This window comes from Pithys albifrons, chromosome 2 (genome assembly GCF_047495875.1).
Source record: "Pithys albifrons albifrons isolate INPA30051 chromosome 2, PitAlb_v1, whole genome shotgun sequence".
Taxonomy (NCBI): Eukaryota; Metazoa; Chordata; class Aves; order Passeriformes; family Thamnophilidae; genus Pithys; species Pithys albifrons.
The window spans coordinates 87,584,554-87,608,144 of record NC_092459.1 but is presented as its reverse complement, the minus strand read 5'-3'; the positions used below and the strand labels follow the sequence as shown (position 1 = coordinate 87,608,144).

The window sequence follows — 23,591 nt, the reverse complement described above, 5'->3', positions numbered from 1 at the left end:
TTTGATGTTTCCACTGGAAGTAAGGAGTAAATGAGGAAAGTAATTAGGCAGATGAAGCTACAAAAATATACTTCTCACCCTTCAGACTGAAATACTACAGCTTTTTCTGAACTCTTTCACTTTTTTCACACTGGAATGTTTACAAGGCACCAGAAGATTTTACTCTTTAGCTCTAGGGTGCCTAAAAAGAGGTGTACTTTACACCAAGTACAAAGGACCTCAGAATCAAACCTTACATGTTTAATCTGGATGTGCAGAAGCAAACTGTTCCACTGCTCATGCTTCAGTGCATTAACTAATCTTTAAAGAACAGGGATTAAGGAGTAGCTTTGCCTACAAACAGGTTAGCTCTGTGTGTCTAGCCCTGGCTTCACAATTTCATTCAGATTCCTCAGAGGTGTGTAGTGCTGATCACTGACTAGAGGCAGGATACTGGAGTAGATGGACCACAGCTGTGACCCAGGGCCGCAGTTCCCAGGTAAATTTCCACTGAAAAATTATGCTACTTTCTTGGGGTTTTTTTGTTGGTTTTTTTATTTGGTTGGTTGGTTGGTTGGGTTTTTTTATTTCTTCCATGGGCATTATTAATTGTTCTGTCTGTTGGTGATTGATACTGGTATATGGCAATTTGAACAAGCTGGGTTATTTCCTCTTTAATCAGTGTTCATCTTTTTTCTGGCTCTGTCTAAAGCCTCTTCAACCAAGAGAGGCAGAAGAAAATGTGTGCCTCTGTGTCTGGAGGGCTGGAGAGAGGAACCTGCTGCTAAATTAGAAAGGCTGATCAATCCTCCTGAGTTCTTTTATCTCAATTCAGGTTTTATTTAGACATTCCGATACCCTTGACTACAAAGGGAGAACTACTCCTCGCCACCAGCATTAGAAATAATAATATTTTACACAGAAAACCTCTGTATATGTTGTCTTTGTCATTTAAGTTACTAAAATACAGCAACGGAAATTTTTTTCTAGTATTGAATAGCAGGGATGGAGCTGACTGTTCTATTATCAGAATTATAGAATCATTTAGGTCAGAAAAGACCTTTAAGATGACCAAGTCCAACTGTTAACCTAGCCTTGCCAAACCTACCACTAAACCATGTTCCTAAGCACCACATATCTTATTTATCTATCTCCCTCTACATAGATACAGCTATATATCACTTCCAGTATAACATTTCAGGCATTGGCACCACCTGAGAGCTCTTTGCAGCTGTGGCTGGTGCATTTTGCAGAAAAATTTCTCTCCCCTTCCCTTTTCCCTCAGCTTTCTCCGCCCCCAGAGAACTGACACGCTTTCTACTGACAAATGTTGAGTGTAGCTCCTGCAGATTTAGCATGTCAGGCTGTGTCTACACAGCTTAGGTTTCTATTATTATGCAATGGCTTAGAGGGCAGTCCTTTACCACATAATTACTGAGCCAGTCTGTATTAGGACCAGGAGTTTGGATGCCTTTTTCTCTATCAGCTATTTGCCTCCCGCCCACTCAAGCCTCTTCCCTGACACTCTTACTCGTTTATTAGCTTCTTTTTGTACCCTTGTTTCCTCTGGTTTTTGGTTTTCTTCCCTTTCCTATGCTACGTATTTGTTTATTTCAGAAGTGAGGGGTCTGACTGAGTCGTGCCTGCGCGGATTCCTATGCAGCACAAAGCACTTGCTCTATGTTGCATCGTCAGAAGAGGTAAGAAGAAATTCCTGAAGCTGCCTGCTAGTTCTCTCGGGTTTTTCACTCTCCCTCCTCTTTTTTTTTTCTTTTTTTTTCTGGTGTGTGCACATTGCTTGTCTTACAAGCCGTGCAGGCTCTGCCATCTAGAGCACTTTGTGAGATCACTCCACTTTGCTGTTTTTCCTTTTTCCATCTCTGCGTGACTCTGTGTGTGTGTATCTCCCAGCCTCTCTTCCCCCCACGGTACAACTCGGCCCCTCACCTCAACACACACGCATATACACAGAAGCTGGGCTTGCTAGTATGAACTTGAAGACTTGCAATACTGAAATGCATGTGTTACCTTGGGATGCACTAGCATCAGAATGCTCAAAAAGCCTGCAGGCTGCTTAGTGCTTCAAGACTGGGTTTTTTAAATCAGACAGGAAAAAAACAAGTTATTCACTTTTTTTTTTGCTCTTTCTTTCCTTTTTTTTTTCTTTCCCTTTTTTTGTGCTTTGGATATTGCTGAACAAGGAATCTCAGGGATTCACACACTCGGACTTTGTTGAATCAGGCTGCATCTGACAAACAATCTTGTCTGCATTTTGGTTTGCTAGAGATCAACTGGGATTTTTCTGATTCTATCTTCTTTTGAAAAAAGGATGCATGGCATAGAAAGAAGGTCTAAGGGCTTGTCTGACACTATTTCACCGAACCTGGGATAAATGTTACTTCCCAAAGGTAAGTGCAAGGGTTTTTTCATATGTATGTATAGACTGTATAGTTACAATATAGACAATATATAGACGTGTACCCAAAACATTTTATAAACAGTTACCTCTGATGGCAAAAGAGCCCTCAGTCACACATCTTAAAGCATCAGAGAAAGGTATAACTTAATCTCCCTTTTTATGTTAGCTTAAATAAGATTGTTCATGTAGAGAAATTGATCTCAGTTTGGTTTCTGCTTCTCTCAGTATGAAAAGGCACTTCATAAAGAATATTTTTTTTTTGAGTGTCAGTAGGAATTTTTTCCTGGTAGTTTTGAAGCAGTGATGGAAAGATGTTTAAAAGAAAGGGTAATAATTTGGTTTCTAATACTGGAAAAACTGAGGAATAAAGCTGTGAAAGTGATTCTGTCTTCCTGGAGGAATTATAAAATCCTGAAAATTGAGGAAGAACTTTTCTGGACAGATCAACTCTGCTGTATATAAAACCACACAGTAAAGAGTGGGGACCTTGGCAAATGTTATGTGAAGAAATGGAAGGCATAGAACAGCTAGGGAAGGGAGTGAGGGGTGTGGAGGGACAGTAGGCACCCACTTCAGTGTTGCTCTACCAGAGGCTGGTATTCTTGGTAAAGTGATGCCTCTGGTGATGGACATCCAGAACTAGCAAGGTGGGCAGATGGGGGATGGGGTACACAAGCAGGTATATGCTATGTCATGTCTGTCTGACGTCATCAGACATATATGCTCTCTGTAAGATTAAGTGTACTGAGAATTGAGATGGGGGAAGTATGTAAATGACAGCGCAGAAAAAGATGTAGCAAAATGGAAACTTAAGTCTCTCCCTGATTTGCATGGGCATATGCATATTTTTGGGACACAAAGCAAGTGCATGACTGAACAAAACAAGAAAAAAACTAGTGAGGTAAAAGAAATTGGCAGTGAAGTCAACAAGTCCCAGTATAATAGTAAAACGACTAGTTGTGGTAGTGTATATAAGGAAGAGTTCTTAACCTAGGTAACTCCTACCTACCCAAAAGAGACAAATAATATTGATTTAAAGCAAGATTTATTTTTTTTAAACTAGCTGGTGTAGTCTTTTTGGGGCAGTGTCATGGAGATATTAAGAAGAATAAGTTTCATTTTATCTATTCCATCTTTGAGATTATACAACAGAAAAACTCTTTTGATGAGAGGAGACAGGAAAACAATAAACATCACTTCAGTCTATAAAGTCATAGTTAAATAAATTGACACCTCAACCTTATTATACAATGTTCACCATGATAAGTCCAGCAGATGCCACAGAATTGTCATGGGGATTTTCTGTTCCCCAAGAAAGAGGAAACATTATCATGCAGGGATCAGTTTCCTATTGGACCTTGCTGTGTACAGAGGTTGTACTAAGGCTTGTGGTGAGAAAGAAAAGAGGCAGATAGTTTCTTTTACTCTTGCCATGTTTCAGACTGGTTACAGTCTCCTTGTTTACAGCTTGCCCTGTGGCTGCGGTGAGTTTGCATTGCCCACAGATCACCACTGGAGCACAACAGAGTGCTTTTTGTGTGCGCTGTGCTCAGAGCTGCTGCGTTGCAGCAGCACGAAGAAGAGCTTCAGAGTTTCCCTGAAACTGCTTCTAATTCTCAGGGAGAGAGGGGTTGCAATAAAAAATAAACAATGCTAGGAGACAGGAAGAAAAAAATCATGAACCAAGTAATTTCAACACACAAAATCCAGCAAAGATCTGTGTCATCTCTTGGATCAGAGGCAGTGTCTGTGCTGCTCTCCCTAGCTCAGCTCTGGTTTCTTTAGGGTGACTCTGGGCCTGGTGTCAAGCAGTGTCTGGCTGTGCAGGGCACCACCAGGCAGGCAAGCTGGCAGCCCTTTGTGCACTATAAAGGGTGAGAAATCTGACCCAGTCTCAGAGCCCCTATATGCTGCTGTCCTCTCTGCCCCAGGCTGCTCTTCACAGCATTAGTATTTCTTGTTTAAATTTACAGTTGGGCCATAACTGATCATTTTTCATAATGGGAGGTACAAATGGCACATGTAAGCTTGCCCTGTAGAGTCTGCTCTGCGTGCTGCACAGATGGACCCAAGCTGACAGCTCCCCAGCAATCCTAGTTAGAGAGCTTCTGCTCCCTCTCTTTCTGGAGTACTCTGGCCACTGATTCAACTTGCAATGCAATGATTATAGACTCATCTGATCTGCCTCCCTCTGATCCCACCCCCTTTTTTTCATCCTTGTGCAAAAAACCAAAAAAACAACAAAAAAAGAAAAAAAAAACAACAAAAAAACCCCAACCAAACATGGGAGGCTAATACAAAATTATCAAGGTTTAACTGGTAGTAGGTGGGAATATTCTTCAGGTGGCTTAACTGCCTGCTGAGGGGTTGTGGACTGATAACCCTCGAGACTGCATTTGCTATCCACCATCACAGAGAGGATGGAGGGGAAAGTGACAGCATCTGTTCACCCTAAAACCTTTTTTTGCATTGCTAATGCATTTAAGTCTTGACCTACAAAGATCACCTGTTGGAGGAAAAGGGTAATTTGTTCTAAGTGTACACTCAGTCTTTTTCTCTGGCCTGAGCATTCAGCCTGACTTTATTTGTGTTTGTCATAGATTTGTTTTTGTGAAGAGGCTAAGTGTCCTCAAGGTGCTGGACTGAAAAGCAGTAACACTCTCTTTTAAAGGCAGAAGGAAGACATATGTGACTCCTTCAGGTTAGTCCAGATGACTCTGTAATTCATTGTCCAACACCAAATAGGCCATTGCTGTATTCCTTGTTTCCTCTTTGCGTTAACCATGTAGAATTTGATTGTAGTAACTAAGGATCTCACCAAGGGGCTGGGATTTACTCTCTCAGTGTCCAGAGACTGTATGTGCTTACAACAGTTAAACAGCTTCCAGTTATCAACTGAAACTTTTGACAAAACACAAGGTTCTATGTGAGCACACCGGAATAATAACAAAACCCACAAGTCACAAATCAGTGCGATGCAGCACTGCAGTGAAGGGCCAGCTGTTACGCTCTGCCCAGCCCAACTCAACCCAGGATGCACAGAGGGTGGAAAGCCCATAAGAGATACTTCTTCTAGAACTCAAATTACCTCCTGTATGGGTGACTGACAAACCCTGGCATGAAATTAACAGATGTAAATATGCCATTAGAAGGCCCACAGTTATGTTCCATGGAAAACTGGGAAAAGGACATGTCATTTAGAAGTATTTCTCTTTCCGTTGGAACAGTGATTATCACCTTACTTTGGAGTAGTTATATGACAGTGTTTCTGATTTTTCTCACTTCTGTGACACATGTCTCCGATGATATCAGGGACATCCCGCATCTTTATGGGAAAACATTTGTGACAAATCCTGGATGCCAATTTCAGTATACAAAATGAGCATCAGCAGGAAAAGCCAGAAAGCATAATTTCAGTAAAAAAAAAAAAAAAGCTGATTTCAAAACATGGAAGGGGAAAAGGTGTGCTGTTAGGGTCTGGTCCTACACAGAATGACTACTGACCTGTATAGAAGGCAGAGCTGAGTGGGATTTTTTCAGTATAAATGTTTTTTGTTTTCCTCAAGAAAAAAATATTTCTATCAGAAAGGAACATAATTGGAAAATGGCCAGTTTTATGAATTTCCTGACTGAAAAAACTATAGCAACAAAATTTCCAGAACATGCCACCTTTTTTTTTCTGGAAGATAATTTTTATTATTTCTTTCCAGTTCATGCATTTTGTATGAAAACTGAAAATAATTCATATGAAACTTGATCATAAAATCCCATTTTGCTAAATGACAAGCAAATCTGTGAGTTGAACTGGAACGAAACATTTCTAGCTCATTAGAAGGCTGGCATACTTTCAGTTTGAGACAAGGAAACTATAGGCACTTTCATTGCAGCTCCTGGGACCAGAAAACTTTTGTCTTACCTGGAAGTCAATTTATTTGACCAAGTGGGATTATTCTAGGAGCATCTTCACAAGTGCTGTAAGATATCAATGCCTGTGAGAGTCTACTCTTGAAATAACTTTTCCAGCTATGGAAAACTTATGTGCTGAGAGGATATGGCAGCTAAGTAGCAGTAGGTAGGAGGGAATGGCTGCAGCAATAGTACAAGCAGTACAATGGAGCATTTAGGAGGCTTCTGCTAATCACACCTCAGGAAGGAACTGGTTTCTAATCCTCCAGCAGATCTGCTATCACTGTGGTGTTATGGAACGAGGTGAGATAAGGAGAGGGCCCTGGAATAGCAGTAAATCCTGGTTCCTGAACAATGGTTGGTCAGAGGGTGAGAGGTAGGGCTGGTGCATCCCAGTGCATAGCAAGGTTTGTTCTGATCAGAAAAGAAGCTGGATTAAGGATAAAATCAACAGAAAGTACATGATGGCTGAAAGCACCTTGTCTATTTTAGTAGAGCTAATGTTGCACTAATATCCCTGAAAAACACATGTGTGACACTGGTGCAGGAAATTATCAGTGTGACTCTTCTCCTGAAGCCAGAAGAGGTAGGTCTGGGCTGTGCATAGGTCTTTATGTGCAGGACTGAGACAAATTGCTGCAGTTGTCCAGTTAGGACTATAGAGTTTGAGTTTACTTAGTTGGGAGAAGGAAAGACTATGGAAAACCTAAATATGATTAAGTCACATGGATTGTGGTGATCAGACACCTTTGATACTGGACGAAATACGCACATTGGTGAAGAAGTAAGGAATTTTTCTTCCTCTGACTTTAGAGTTGCAATTTGCTATAGCAGGCAGAGGAGCAAGGGGGCTCAAAATGGCAACAGTTACCAAGAGTCCTTAGCCATTTTCTTTTTGTTTCTAAGCTCCTCAGAAAAGCTTCAGTATACATGTCATCAGAATCCAGAGTAATCTTTCTTTTGGTGCAGCCTAAAGATAAAAATTAAGAACGGGAAAGGGAAAGAGGATGTCTTAAACCTGCCACATCCTCTGTTGCAGTGGCAGGATTGATGGGCTGTGATAATCACTGAAAGGGCAGCACCTGTATGGGTGCTAGAAAGGAAGAACTGATTGTCCCAGGATTTATATTAGATCTCTCTGTTAACAGCCTTTCAGTATAGAATTAAAACAATGAGCAGTCAAATGGCAAAAAGAAAAGTCAAGAGGAAAAAAGGGCCTGTCATGGCTCCGTCAGTACTCCTGTCTGGCTTGAAAGTAGCCAACAACAAATGTCTGTCTCCTCAGAGATAAAAATCAAAGCCTTCCCAATCATTTCAGTGGTCATTTGATCTCCTTTCCTTTGTGTATATTCCTGTGACTGGGCAAATGCATATGATCTCAGAAAGCTCTGCATAGTTTGGATGTGAAACAAGTATACTAAACTAAGAAAGAAAAAGGCCAAACTGTATTGATAGAGCATAAATTGTCTAGACTGAGACCATTTTGTTGGTTTCTTAAACTGAGAGCTAGTTGGCGTTTTGTGTGAGTTATCTTCAGTGTATGTGAATGTTACCACTGCTGTTGGCATATATTTACTGTATATTGTTTTTTAAATAAGGGTACAACATTTATTACTTGCTCTCCAAATTATTGACTGCACTTTCTCCCTGTTGTCAGGACTGATAACTTATCTCCTCTGGAAATGTTCAGTAGAAAAATATGTTTCCTCCTAGAAACTCTCATGGAGAAGAGGATCAAGGGGTTTTGGTTTGTTTTTGTTTTTTTGGTTTGTTTTTTTTTTAAGGCTGCTTATTTTCAAAATGTCTTGCAGTTATCCCTGAAAAATCTCAATTTGCTTGACAATTACCACTGTGAGATATATGAGTATTTTCTAATCCTGTTCCACATGACCGAGTAGCACACTGAGCCATGAATGCTTCAGCTGACACCACTTTGGAAGGACAGTGTGACTTTTCCTTATTAGCACATCTACATCTTCTGTTCACAGCTCCCCAGATGTGTTTTGACAGTGATATCTTCTTGAGGTTAAAGGAAGGTTGCTGATGGGCTTCACAGTTATACTGTGTAGTCAGGAGTCTCATAGTGAATGAGCTATCCCCTGTCATGGTCTCCCACCATCCTATCCTGACTGGACCTGATGGTCTTCCAGTTGGTGGGAGAAGTTTTAGGGACATGAATTAATGACATGGAGTGGGTGACAGCAGTTTCATGCCAACTAGAGAGAACTGGCCTTACTGACAGAGAGTCAGAGCAGAGAAGTTGAGGAGCAGCCTGATGGATATTTATAAGAGCAAATATCCTGAGGGCAAAGACAGTCACATTTGAAGATAGACTGGAGAAATTTTGGTAGGATGAGGGGGAAGAGAGAAAGAAAAATCAGCCTTGGTACAGCTAGTAAATGTCTTAGTCTCTTTAGTTAGTAGGTATGACCCTTCTTGCTACTGAACCAGACTGCCAGGCTAGGCTTAAGACAGACAGGATGTGTGTCTGGTCACACTGTACAGAGATGATATCTCCCTCAGCTAGTGTAGGTTGTTTTATTTTTCACATCTATCGTTTTTCAGCCTTTCGGTGAATATTTGAAAATATATTCAAGCCCTTTGTGCGTTTGTTTCTGTTGTCTCAGTCTTTCCCCTCTCTGGATCAGTGAGTTGAATGAAGAAGCATTTTTTTTTTCAATTTGTCCTTTGGACTGAACACAAAGAATATTTTGCCATCAGCTAATACCAATCTTCTTAGTATAACCTAGCAACAAGCTTTCAAATTAATGCTAGAGACCCTCTAAAACTTGCCTGGTGCAATTGATGGGCTGAGATTTGTCTCTTCCATGTTGAATGTCTAATGGTTGCATTTCATGCCCATCTTAGTGCTTTTGTTTACCTCTGACAATTCTTCACCTGTGAAGAGCAAAAAACAGAGGTTTGTGATGACCCCGTGGGTGTGTGGCTCAGGAAACTTCACTACATTTGAGACTGTGACAAGAAAAGGAAGAAGTCCATCCTCCTGCAAGAAGGACGTGGTGAATTTCTGTGCACCAGTGACTTTTATCCTACATTAATGTCTTACCACAGAATGGAAAAATCAAAGTTATGCCACATTTTATCTCAACTATACGATTTATATTTAAAAATAAATAATGCCCTCAGGCCAAGTAACAGCTGCTGCAGTTCTTTCCAGCATAGCTCATTGATCTCGTCCTCTCATTTGACACATCCTGCTGCTCCCATGGTGCTGTAGTTAGCATTAAATCACAAATAGATCATGTGGTGACCTAACTGAAACTAAGACCTAGTTGTAGTAAACTTTGCACACACAGATATACCAGCCCTTACGTCACCATCTCACCACACACTGGAGAAAGATCTGAGAATAAAGTCTTTGTTAGGCTGTGCTCAATCTTTGTAATACTTATACAGGTTTTTTACTTATTTTGTGTTGTTAGTCTAATCAAGTCTATTTTAAGGAATTGCTTTCAATTTTTTTTAAAGCATGTGTTGCTTTATCATGAAACTATGATGAGCTTAATGCATATGTTAAAAGTGCAGTCTTCCACAAAAGTCCTTCTATTATGGAAATCAAGTATCTTTTAGGAAATCCTAAATAAAATGCCTAACAAGTTTATTGTGTGACATAGTAACACTCACATGTTCTCATAATCATTCCTCTTTTTTCTTTATATTGACATGTACATGAAGAGCAAAAATGAAATCTGCAGCCAGCTGTTCTTCCTAAATATGTCTTGTCTTGCTGGCTTAAGTAAAAGGCAAATTGCAGTTTGAGACTTCATTTGTGCAGCAAATCAGGTCTGTTTTCAGAAGCCTATTTTTTCAGTGACAGTATTTCAAGATGGGAAGCTGGGGCGTGTTCATGACCCAGTGTGGTTATGCTGTGTTTGCACAGACTTTAGTCATAGTTGGAAAAAACTTTTAAGAACAAAAGAACATAGTTTTGGACCTTTGTTATCATTCTTTCCATTCCTGATTAAATTTTCAAAGTCCTTCTGACATTTAAACAAAGCATTATCTGAGAGTTGCTTGGAAAGGATATAGGATTTTAGATTGTCATTCTCAGAATATTTCCACATTTTTTCAAAACAATCTCTTTTATAGCAATAAACTTAGTTTATAACATACTTTGGGGCCCTTTTGTTGTTGGGATATTTTTTGGGTTTGGTAGTTTTGTTTTTCTTTTTTGTTTTGTTGTAATTTTTGTTTGTTTTTTTCCATAGTCTTAACCAGGAGCAAGAAACACACACTTTTTGTTTGATCGTGTTGTAAAAGTATCAGATATTGCTGAATGCTTATACGGCATCAAGTGGTAAAGTCATACTGCCCTTAGATAAGTAAAGGACATTTGAGCTTACTGGTAGGCATTTGTAAATTGATACTCAGGAGGAAGTTAGGTCCGTATAATTCTGTTGATAGATACTAAACTCTGGGTGACATTAAGTGATATTGGTCACTGGGATTCCCATTAGTTGTTTTGGAGATTTGTTTGACTAGCGTGATATTCAAATGTCTATGCTTTCAGGTGTTTTAGTCATTCAGAGAAGAAGCAATACCCTGGGGTGAAATAAAAAATAGAGTAAGAATTACATCTTAAAATATATATTTTTTAAAAAATTGATACTTCTAACCACCATTAAAAATTAATAAAATGTAGACTGCATCACAGTCAGTGCATTTTAATATTGATATCTAGTAAGTACTGGCATCTCACAGGGGAAAGGAATGGCAGTACCAGCATCTGTGAGATACATGTGTATTGGAATATATTCATTTATTGTTGGATAAAAGCAGAAAAAACCTGAGGAGGGAAGCATAATCTTGCAACTAAGGCTTTGGTCTTAAAGTAGGCCTGGAAGAAACAATCTACACAGGACTTTCTAAGGTTTGCAAAACCCCACACTTGAATTCAAACTAAAACGGAGGACAACAGTAATGATTACAATTTGCTTAATTTTGGAAAGATATCCCCCTTTCGTGTATTATATGTAAGGCCACTTCTGAAATGGAAATGGTAATTTGAAATTAAATGCTGTGATAATTAAGTTTCCACTTCAGAATCAATAAATGTTTTTGGAAAGGCGAAATGAGTCCAGCTTAAGCAAAGTATCTTCCTTTTGTTTAAATAAAGCATGGCAAGTTAGCTAAAAACACCCCCCATAACTAATTATTTTTAATCCCTTTCAATTCCTCTTTTCAAATCATTAGACATTTATGTTGAATTCATATGTGTGTGTGTATGGTTAGATGCATTCTCAGCCATAGACATAAACTTTGCTTTTCACTTTTGTCTTTGCAATAGGAGATAATAATAGCATATGTCAGGGACCTGTCTTAAGCCTAAGAGTACTGATTTTTATGAAGCGTTTATAGACTAGTGAAGATAAAGGATACACTTAGGGGAGTAACTGTGTTGTCAGAAGGAGAGAGATAACTTAATGAGAGCTGGTGAAGAATTTCAAATCAGCCTGGGATCTGGAGGAGCTTGAGAAGTGGGCCCATGGCAATCTCATGAGGTTTAACAAGACCAAGTGCAAGTTGTGGATGTCCAATTCCTAGTAGTGTTCAAAGTCAGGTCGGATGGAGCTTAGAGCAACCTGATCTAGTGAAATGTGTCCCTGTCCATTGGAGGGGGGTTGGAAGGTCCCTTCCCATCCAAAACATTCTGTGATTCTAGGAACTATTTTCACTAGAGAATAGGTTTTGGCCAAATTAGTTTACTGAGTATGTTAGAGGGAGGTAGGGGGTGTGTGGTGTCTGTGTGTGTGTGTGTGTGTGAGTGTGTGTTGTTAGTCAACACTATCTTCATTTGTTTTGTTTTTAAATATTTTTGGCTTGAATGTTTGTGAGTTTTGTTTTAAAATTAAATTGAACTTTATACCCTGTGAAAAGCTTTAATGTGGCATTTTCTGCTATTTTTACAGAAAATAAGTTTTCGCATTTATTGAAACACAGATACTCTCCAAATTATAATTAGTCTAATAAAAATAAGTCAAATTTTTCTTTCAATTTCTGATAAAATTATGCTTTCTTAACGTTTTTAGGATTGCTGATAGCCCTACAGAGGTAGCACCACTTCTCAATGTGGAACTTTTTTCCCCTCTTTTCTTTTTTTCTTTTTTTTTTCCCCTATCAGATCTGTTCTTTGTGGATAGTCATGCACAAAGGGAACAGATGGTTTATGGCTTCTCCAAATAAAACAGGCTGCAAAAATGCTGAATTTGCTTTAAGGTTCATGGGATGGGTAATATGAAGATAAAATGGCAACGAACACATGGGCAGGCCATCACATTTCCTAACCTCCAAAGAGAATTAACCTCTGGAATGTATCTGTATGGAAGCAAGAGGGGGTCAGAGGGCACACAAATGAATGGTCATTAAGGAATTAAAAGATTTTATCACCAATGCTCTATGTGAGATGAAAAGTAAAAGGAGCTGCTGGAAAAAGTAAGAAAGTTTCCTGTGCTAGAGAAGCCACCTGTTTGATACTCTTTGAACTGGAGATGCTGTTGGGTGGCCTGTGGTTCATATTCTCTTACACTTAAAGTGAAATTTGCAACTACATCACTTTTAAATGTTTTAGGGACTATCCTTAACAGGTGATTAATTTCTCTCAGTCATGGGAAAAGGGAATGAGGAGTGTCTGATAGTTTAAATCAAAATCTTTCCAGAGTGCAGAGCTTTTGTGGATTCTGTATTGGCATGCTGGCATCTTCCACAACTATTAATGAATTGATCCTTGGCGCTTTCCATATAGATTGGGTTGGTGTTACTACTCCATAAGCCAGAAAACTGGCACATGGATTCATGTTTAAACTAGTCTGATCACACACAGTGTCTACAGCAGAGTTGTTGATCTGGCCAATCATTAAACTGGGTGTCGTGCTGATGCTTAGACAGTGGTGAGGTGGTGCTAAACTGGTCAAATGGAAATCAGATCAAATCCCAGAGCTATGAAACAACAGCAACAGAGTGAGCTGTGCCTACACTAGTAAGCCCACTGGAAAGCTTCACTTAGGCTTTTCATTTCAGCAAAACTATTATCAAAACAGTACTCAAATAGCAAGCATTAGCTAAAGTAGAAGCCACTGAACCCTTCTGAAGAATTTTTTGCATGCTTTAACTAAGTGGAAAAAAACCAGTCATCACATGCATTATCTTCATGGGGTTTTTTGCTAGCTTTATTTAATAGTCATTTGGGATGGATATGGATATACCATCAACTGAAATTATCAAAACAAAACAGAAAAAGCAGAAATACCTATACTTAGTTTTCTATCTTTTTTGCAATGCAATCTTCCAGGCATATGTTCAGGCAAACCCACTGTTCATCACGTATATTTTCCTTTTTATTGTGAAGGGTCATACTAATCTACTGATGAGATTCACACTAGGACAAATTCTACTGAAACAATTATTGTACTGCAGTGATGGACTGAAATCTTTTGTTCATATAACATATACAACACTTGTGCTTTTATTATGCCACACCTAAGATTTATTTGACCTCTCAATTTTTAGGGCTTTTTATTTCAGCTGAAGTTCTGGAGGGTGTAATTTTTGTTGGTTCGTGGCTGATTTATTCCCTAAGTTTTCAGATGAAGAGCCCAAGCACTTCTTGTCTCTGTCCTCATTGTGCAGATAAACATAACCTCAGCCTCTGGTAGTGAAAGCAGTCAGTCTAACAAAATCAGAAAGCTCAGGTGACCTAAGAATATTGATTATTGAATATTGAGAAAAATGCAAACTACTCATAAATGTGGGGGAAAAATGTAGAATTCATCCTTTACAAGATTCACAATTAGTTATGTAAACTCATAAAAAACAAATCTTAAGTCTCTTGAACAAAGTTTTTCCTTACCCCTTTTACAGGACTGCTTTTAAGTCTGCACTGACAAACAAACAAACAAACAAATGCTATAAAACTCAGAAAGGTTCTGCACTGCAGCTGTCCATCACCCATTTCACATTTAGTGTAATTTGTCTGAGTTGTAACTAATCCTTCATTCTATAGACTACAATCCAGTGTCAGCTGTCCAAACCTCAGTTCCCCAAAACAGGGTGATGATCCTCCATGTCTGTTAGCTGCAATGATAATTCCCATAATTACTCAGACATGGCTTTATCTCTCATAACTTACAGTTGAATGAAGATGTACTGGATGAGAAAAACGTTTTTATTAATGTTGTATTCTAACTCCTCTGTTCAAGCAGTCACCAGCAGCATGTTAACTGGTTCTTCTTGACGTGAAAGCTTCTAACATGTGACTACAGTAGAACAAAACCAAAATAAATATTCAAAACCAATCAGTGTGATTAGCACACATAATCTATATGAGAATTAAGAACAGCAGTTATTAAATATAGATGGTTTGCTCACTGTGTCATCAATAAACATGTGATTTTGGTTTCCTGAGATTTTTCAGGCAAAGATTCATTAGAATGGCAGAAGGAAGAGATTTTAACTGATGCCACAAACATGTCTTTACTTGCTGAGATATTTTCCTGTACTCTCTAGCTCAGGAAATTTTAAAGTTTAGGGGTCTAGTCCCAATACAACTATTGGACATCCCTGGACAGTGCTGTGTGTGAGCTTTTCTGTTAGGTAGAAAGTGGTACTGCTCTGTAGGTACAGCAGGTCATTACCCAGTGACAGGGAGTTGGTCATTGCCTTTAGTGGTTACTGTACACTAACCAGCCAGTACAATTCATTGTCTACAACAGCCCATTTGCGTGCAGATTGAGCTGTTAAGAGACTTCAGTGCTCTTATCAATGATGTTACACCGTTCTGATCAGGGAAGAGGAACTGAAAAAAATGCAGAGAGGCTCAGCCTGGATGTATGTGTGGAGTATTTTTTAAACAAATAGTGATTGACTATTCTTTTTACTCTACAGCTTACAAGGATTTACTCTGGCTTGCCATGATAAAGATATCCAAGACCATGAAAAATATTTTTGGTCTTTGTCTCTTCTAATACAAGTCCTATAGGACAACAGATTAAACTGGCAAGTGACAGGTCCAGAGCAAAGCAAATGAAGTATTTCTTCACTTGGGACAGTGAAAAGCTGTGAAACCCTTTTCTGCAGGATTCAGGGATTGCTAATTGTTTGCATTGATTTATAGACCAATTGGAGAAGTAAACAAAAGAAAGACACAGGAGTGTTTATGTGCAAAGACATTATCTTCAGCTAACAACCCTAGCTGGACCAAAAGCAGCTAAGAAGCTGAGAAGATTCTGGAAAATTATCACCACAGGCTTGCATTGCTTTGAAGGATTTGATTGGCTTACCTTATAGACTACTTGCAGTGACAAGATACTGGGCTAGATATACCGTAGTGTGACACAAGTCAGGTTTGTTCAGACTGATTTGATTGAAGGTACTCTGAATCCTTCAGTCCTCATGGCACAGCCTGATGCCCTGTTTTTCTGAGTGCACAGCTGTATTTCAGCAGGGTGCAAAGAGGTGCAAATTACTCAGTACTTACACGTATGGGCAGAAACAGTGATCTTCTACCAGGATATTGAGATAAAGCTTTAGTTCTGAATTTACTAAGTTATTAGCACCCTAGATTTGGAAAAAATGCTGATACAATCGTGGTCTTATACTCGGCTCATATACTTCAGATAGCTTTTATAATGTTTCACTCCTCGTTAGGTGTAAATTGTTCTTTCTGCACCTTCTCTGTAGTTTTTCTATAATTGCAGTGGCTGGCTCTGTTGGTGGGAGTACCAGGAAGTTGCCGCTGAGCTCTGGCAACTGGAACTGGTAGGCGTTTGCATCCTTTTTAGGAAGAGAAGGTCAAATCATATTATGGGTCTCTTTAAGCTGAAAAGAGGAGAAAAAGTATTTTGCTTTCAATCTTGAGAAAATATTGTTCTAAAAGCCTAATAATGATAACTTCTGGATCTGTAGACAAGAGGTCTCGTTAAAGGCTGTATTTCCTGACTCTGTAGGAGTCTGAGCTCTTGAATACAGTGTTTAATCCCTGTCATGAGTTAAAAGGTATGGAAAATAGGGCAGACTCTTTCTAGTAAATATGTAACCAATAAACAAGTATGGTTTCTATAACTTTTGTTGCTTTAATTTATGATTTTTGGTGTGCATCTAGTCTCTGACCTGGGTTTTATATGGGCTGAATATTTCACTGGCACCTGCCTGGCATCACAAAGGAATTTTTTGCTTATGCTGGTGGAGGATCCTTCAGAGGAGACTTTTCAGGAAGATAAGAATAGAGAAAAGGCTGTGAACCAAGAGAAAAAAAGCATAGGGAAGACTAAAGAACTAACAAAGAGGTAACTGTTGTCAGAACAGTTCACTTCCTTCTAGGCTGGCATGTCTTGTTTTGTTAAATTTCTTTAGTTATAAGCTACAAACAGACTTTTCAAGACTCAGCACATCAGAACATAGATATAGATATATAAAGGAAATATACTAAATGTGGTAGAAGTTATATACTAAAATATGTCTTTATTTCCAGTAATTTTGAAATAACTTTTCTTAGGCTAAATTTTTAAAAGCTTTATCCAGATGTTGTTGAGATACTCTGAAAACCTAAGGAAATCCTGAGTTATTTTATGAAATAGCTGGGTCCCAGGAGGCGATTCTCTAGCCAAAATTCTCCCGTCTCTTCTGTGTGTTTTGAATAAAAAATAAATTAATTAAAGTTGTGAGACCGTCTGCTTTCATAGGCACATAGATATTAACCACTGTGGTTTTGACCTGCAATATAAGAAAGGCTGACTGCATTGCTTTTCTGCCTCGGATCACCCCATTAATTTCTAAGCTATTGTTCTCTCTCCCTCTCTCTCTCTCTTTTTTTTTTTTTTTTACAATGCCCAGAATCTCTAGATTTATGTAATATGGTAGGATAAAACCTCCCTTCAAGAGAAAATTTTGCTGATTCTTTTTGTAACACATTTACAGAAGTGCTAATGTGTCCTAGGAAACATAAAGACAGAGTTTTGTTTTTAGAAAATTGTCTACAGAATTATCAGATATGATTTTTTTCCCCTCTGCTCAAATTTTCAAGAATTATTTGCAGGCTGAACAGAAATAAAAGATTTATTGACCTCAAGATTCATTAGACTGTGGAATAATCTCCCAAGAAAGTTTATAGAAACTTTGTCACTTGAGATTTTAACAGTAACTTATTGGGGGCAGGGAAATTCAAACCTTTAAAACATGCCACGTGAGGAGAAAAATGTGTTAGAAGAGAGAGGATGGACTAACTGACTTGATAAGGCTATCTTTTTATAAGTAGTTTCTACAGATATTTGCACAAAAACTGGAGCATTGCTAATTAACTGCTCATCTGCTTCATGTGCTTATGGCTTACCAGCTATAGTCAAATCCCATCTGTCACTTGAGGACAATTAAGTGGGCTGAGAAGCATCATTTTACGCCTGCACCTGGCTAGGAGGTGCTATTCCAGATGGACAGCACAGGAAGCTGGAGACACCTAGAAGAGGAAAGGGGGAGGAGGCTATCTCTTCAGGACGCAATTGCAAGTTGTTGCAACCTGTACATAGAAAACAAAAAAAAATTGTTCTGGAGTGGTTCTGACAGGAGTACACAAAACATGTCCTTCCAGTATTAATGCAAGAGCTGTGTGGTTTTCTTCAGACTACCAAGGTTCTTGTCTCCAATTTCATGCAAGTTTTGACACTGTAGACTATTAAAGATCTTTCAAAATTGCAAGAACTGACCAAAAGCAAATAAATAGCATGAAGAATATTGAAAATGAGGAAGAGATAATATGTATCCATGTTATCAAATGAGACCCAAAGCTTGGAACTGGGTAGTCGTCCTGCAGCATATATATATATATATATATATATATATATATATATATATATATATATATACTGTGTCTTGGTTCTGCTTAGGACATGGTCCTGAAGGATGCTCAACTGCATTATAGAATAATCAGGCCTAACTGTTCATAGTGGTGTCATGGCTCTCACTGTGCATTTTCATTCAGGCTGCTCTTGCTATCTGTTACCTGTGGCTTGCAGTGTTAAGGGCACTTTCATTTGAGTAAGAAAGCATGTGATGAACAATTATAGTTGTCCCTAAATACAATGTTTTCTCAAAACTCTTCAAGCAGTGTCAGTGGCTCTTCAGAGGCCATTTTCAAAGCTTATAGTAGTATGGTTGGGTAATGAGGTAATGATAGTGTCTCAATTATGTGCTGCAAGTGAAGAGGAAGCCTTAAACTGCCATTCATCTTTAGAATTACTGCTGTAATTCTAAAAGTATCTGCCCTCCCTTTCTCTTTAAGCAAAATCATCCCACCCCATTTGTCAAGGTAATGGCATCCATGGCCAATCAGGGCCTCTTCTTCCAGTGATATCTTTCTTCAGAGGGATGCCATTAACAGCCTCATTATGTAACAACTGAATACAGATAGTTTAATTTATCTCAATTCTATTTTTTTTAAGCTGTTGCTCACCATGTCTGGCCATTAAACATGAAAGAAGAGCCATCAGCCTTTGTGCTGATACTTCCCAGCAAAGATTTTACATATATATACACACACATACCTAAGTTATATTTATATATATATAAATATAATTATAAAAATATATAGATACAGATATAGTCTTTACCTATAGGGAAATATACCTGAAAGAGAGATCTGCTTCCTAGTAGGCAAGAAAGAAGGACTGCAACTTTTCCTGGAAGCAGATTTTGCGAATCCCAGTGTAGTAATAAATTGCAGTGGGTTCTGTGGTGTGTCCTGGCAGGGCTGCACTCTCTGCAGCCCTTGGCTTGTGCTCTGGCCAGAGCGAAACATCAGTAAAGCTCTGTGGCAGATGTACTCTGCTTCCCCTCTGTGGGAGGACAGACAAAAGTCTGACTACTCTACTCCTCCCTGCACAGTCTTACACAGGGAAAGGTTTTAAATCAAACCACTTCTCTTTCATAGAGCTAAGGGGTCTGTAAGGCAGCTATGAAGAAACAGTAGGTAATACTAAGTCTTGCTAACTGTAACCATTCAGAAATCATCACTCTACACATCAGATGAGATAGCTTATGTGGCATAATCTGCCTTTTGTAGCACCACCTATTTTTTAGGCTCTCTTTTTCAGTTTCTGAACTGAACATCTTTGTGGAACATCTTGAAATAATAATAATATAAAATCTTTCCTAACCCTGTGACTCCAGGAGCTGGCAAAGTAAAACTAAAAACCTCTCTTTTCAATTTTGCAGCAAAATGCAGAAGTTAGTGACCCTCAGTCCTCACAGTCCATGGTCCCTGTGCAGCTGGATAAAGGGCCATTTGTTATTTCTTACTCTTTCTGCATGTCAGACTGAAACAAGACAGTTTCTCAAAACAAGGCTATGCAGGATTTTGTGGGGTTTATTGTTTGGGGTTTTTTAACCTCTTGTTAAAAGCAGATTGTATAATAGCGGCAGGGCTTGTTTTTTGTGGGTTCCCCCCCCACCCTGGTACTTTTTAAAATTGTTGTTTGAGTATTCTGAGAGCCAGAGAGTGCACATCAATGTACCTGTTTGTTCATGAAACCCATGAAATAAAATGGATTCTTGCAGAGAAGGGAACTCAATTGCCTAACCCTGTTGATTCAAGACACAAAAGATGAAATAAAAAACCAGCAACATAACAGGTAGAAAAACAAATAAAAAGACTTTCATTCTAGACAAAAGGATTAGTGTAAGGAATGTATGAGAAAATTTTTAACAGAATTTTATTTAATTTGGCCTCTACTCAATTTAAAACACCTACCTGAAGAGTTTTTTCTCAACCACAAAAGTCAGGTGAGAAAAACAAACAAACCGAACCAAATAACCCCAGACAAACAAAACCCCAAAACTAACCAACCAAAAAAACCCACAAAAACCAAACAACAACAAAAAACCAAACAAAAAAGAAACCCAAAAAACCCCACGAAACCATAAAAATGTAGGCATGCTGTTTCTCACTTGTTCATAATTTTCCAAATTACAAAATTTTGGGGGTTTCCTTTTTTATTTTTTCTTCCAACCTTCCTTCCTAATTTGAATCAAGCTGTAAGATCTTTCATAGCCCTGCATGAGGGATATATCCTGTATTTTAATGATTTTTTTAAATTATTCTGTTCTCTCTAATACAGAGACTCTCTCAAGGCAAAAATCACACTTTGATGCCTGTATCTGGCACAGGCACACATAGTGAATAACATAGAAGAATAATCAGGCATATTTTGGCGAACTAGATACCCAGTTTCAAATGACTGTGATTACACTTTTCTTCCCCCTTACTTTTCTCACTAATATGACAGCAAGCACATTTCCTTCAAAAAACATATTTTGAGCCTATCAGAGAGAACAATTTAAGGTCATATTTTTCAGATGTGCTCAACATACTGAATGTAGATAGGGTGTTAAGAGATCCACTGTTCCGCGTATTGTTTTTTGTTTGCCTTTTTTTTTTTTATGATCCTACAACAGTACTTCTGGGTACAAAATAACTTTGAAAATTCAGCTTCTATGTAAATTCCTCAGGTCTGTGATTGATAGTTCTTAATAATCTTTTCTCATTTTTGAGAAAGTACCTTGGTTATGGGTTTTGCAGGTGTTCTCCTAATTGGTCCAATTCTGCTCTCATTGATATTGGTGAAAATAATTTTGATTTACATTGATGTTAACTGATGTGGATGTTTGGTCCTGTTTGTCATCTTTGTCCTTTGTCCATAGGTATATCTTTAAGAATAAACTTCACCTGAGCTCGCAGAGGACTAAACTTATACCTCAGCATAGGTCCAAGCTCTTTGCTCCTTTACTGTAGGTAATCAGGCATATGTGATTGCAAGTGACTTACTCCTGCCAACAGGTGTACTAATTCTGGCTTTTCCTTAAACCTACGACAAACACGTGGGCTTTAGATGCCTGTACAGAGGTGTTCTATATGCAGTCCTTTGGGATTGGTGAGGAGAAATGTACTCTCTTGGTGCAGACCTGCTCAGCTATAGTAGATGAAACCCTTAGTAAGGTAGATATCTATAGTAGGAATAATGAATCATGTCATAGAACTGCCTAAGTCTTTTGATTCATGCAGTGGTCACCAGATGATGAGATAATCTGTAAATGTCTATTATTACAGGCCTCAAAGCTGAGATTAAAGCCACTGCTGGACATAGTTATCACTGTGGATGGAAAACACAGTGGTCCTTTGGTGTACAAAACCTCTTCATCTCTATCTAAATTTTACATCCTTATCTTATTTTTGCCCCACTGGTTTCACATGGGAAAAGCAATTCAATATTAGATGCTTCTGCAACCTTTACCTACTGTTCAGATTCTGTGCACTGCTGTCCACTATGCTTTTTTCATTGTGAAATAATTTGTCTCTGGAACTGTTTTGGTACCACAGACACAGAAATGGAGCAGTGACTAACTGATTCACTCCCTAAGACATCATCTATTTCATATTGTATCCATCTGTGCTCTGATGATACCCTTCTTTATTTGATTATGTTCCTTGAACTCTCTGGATGCTAGATGCTAATTTAGGAAATTCTCTGCTTAGCTTTTTTATAAGCTTTTCTGTTGTTGGTATCACTATTATTTCCAGAGACAATGAGCAGAAGGAGAGATTTAGTATCTTTACTTGGCTGGGTTGATTTTCAGAATTTATAAAAAGAATTTTATTTTTAACAGATGAACTTAGGATAAAAGAGACCAGATCCTAGCACATCTGTGCTTTCTGGTACTGCTATGGTAAAATGAATACATAATTCCTTATCACAAGCTAATACATATCTGTGGGATTTTTTTTTCTCCACCTCTTCTATGTCCTATTTTCTTAAGAGCATGTGCTGAGGATATACCCATAGCAAAGGATAAGTGTAAAGGATCTGTTTCAAATTACCCAACTGAGATTGATTTATCTTTCAATGTACGCATTTAACTCTCTTGGTTTAGATTTCAAATTAAACCTCACATGAATTTCCATAACGATACATGCCAGGACCTACATGCTACATAGCTCCTGAAATTTGATAAATCCAGCATTGGTAATTAAAGGATATTTAGTCACTGGTTGACCTCACACCTTTCTAATAAACTTCTAGGAAACTAATAGGTTAACATAAGTTAACATAAAGAACCCTTCTGTAATGTTCCTTATGGATTAAGCTTTCAGTGGTGTCAGGCACTGAAGCTTGCAACCTTCCTGTGTTTGAAGGTGGCTTGTTCTGGAACTCTTTGCACTTCTGAGGTTTGCAGAAATCCTTCTAGGATTGTTTAAACAGGATTTATAGCCCAGCAGTAAACCAAAGCAGCAGTAAAAATTCCTAAATTATTGTGCTAGGCAGTCTTCTAAGCTGTACTGAAAGTGGAATCACTTTCACTTATGAGTCTTGATTTATTGTTTCTGAAAGAAGCCCTGTACTCTGCCAGCATTTTAGTCAGCTTCTTTTGTTGTGGCAATAACTGTGTTTTACCTAGTTTTCTTCCTCTATATCTCTCAGTATTTGCTGCTATTAGAAGGGAGCATCATTGAGTTCAACAAAGTTAGCAAGATAAAGGAGAAGTAGGAAATCCACCTGGGACCATAGCATTTAGAGGAAGGTGTAAAAGTTCTTTGTAAGCCAACCAAGTGAATTGGATAGTTTTCCACAGATCAGCTGGAATATTGGAATATTTTGGAGTTCAAAATCTTCTTCTGTTTCTATTGGAAATGTGGAGAAGTTATTTCTCATGACTTCATGAAATGTACAAACAGATGGACCAGAAAGGGAGATTCTGATGTGGGTAACAAGATATCTAGCCATGCAAGGTAATTACACAAAATGCAAAGTATCAGAATTCTTGGTTTGGTTTTTTTTGTTTAATTTTTTTTCTCTGTGCAATGAAAGGTTAGGAATGTGGAACTTTCACAGCCTTTAGACTCTATCTGTTTTGCCTCTCCCTGTAAGAGACAAGGTGACCTGAGTGTAGTGTTTTCAGTGCTGTATTATGAACCTGCAAAGTCTGATGAATAGGCAACTGCAGTTTTTTTATAGAATCGTGGCACATAAAGCCACTAGAACTTTGAAACTCAGCCGAGACTCATACATTGTGTACTGAGTAAGGAATCAAGAGTCACATTTTCCCTGAGTTTACAGACAATTTTTATGTTTCTGGCTTTCTGTTAAAAAAGAATCCTGCAGTTACAAGTTGGTTCACAAGTGAAAAGAAAAGCTAATTTCTTATGGCACCCTTGAATCTGGGGAAAGTATGCGGATTCAAGCCATGCTGCAAGTGAATATATGATCTCAGTTACCGTCTGCAGAGC

The 23,591-nt window shown here is 38.4% G+C and overlaps 1 protein-coding gene across 4 annotated transcripts in view; it reads left to right on the top strand.

Annotated features, from left to right (window-relative positions):
- Window positions 1-387: 387 nt before the first annotated feature.
- The window catches only part of LRFN2 (leucine rich repeat and fibronectin type III domain containing 2), a 158,123-nt gene continuing 134,919 nt past the window's right edge, over window positions 388-23,591 (top strand). For 2 of the 4 annotated variants that reach the window (XM_071548025.1, XM_071548024.1), the window contains exons 1-3: window positions 388-478; window positions 1,597-1,679; window positions 2,181-2,387. The gene's annotated coding sequence lies outside the window, so the exon portion shown is untranslated. Of the gene's footprint in view, window positions 479-1,443; window positions 1,680-2,180; window positions 2,388-23,591 lie in introns of those variants that run through there. The other 2 variants (XM_071548027.1, XM_071548026.1) reach the window with 2 other exon arrangements.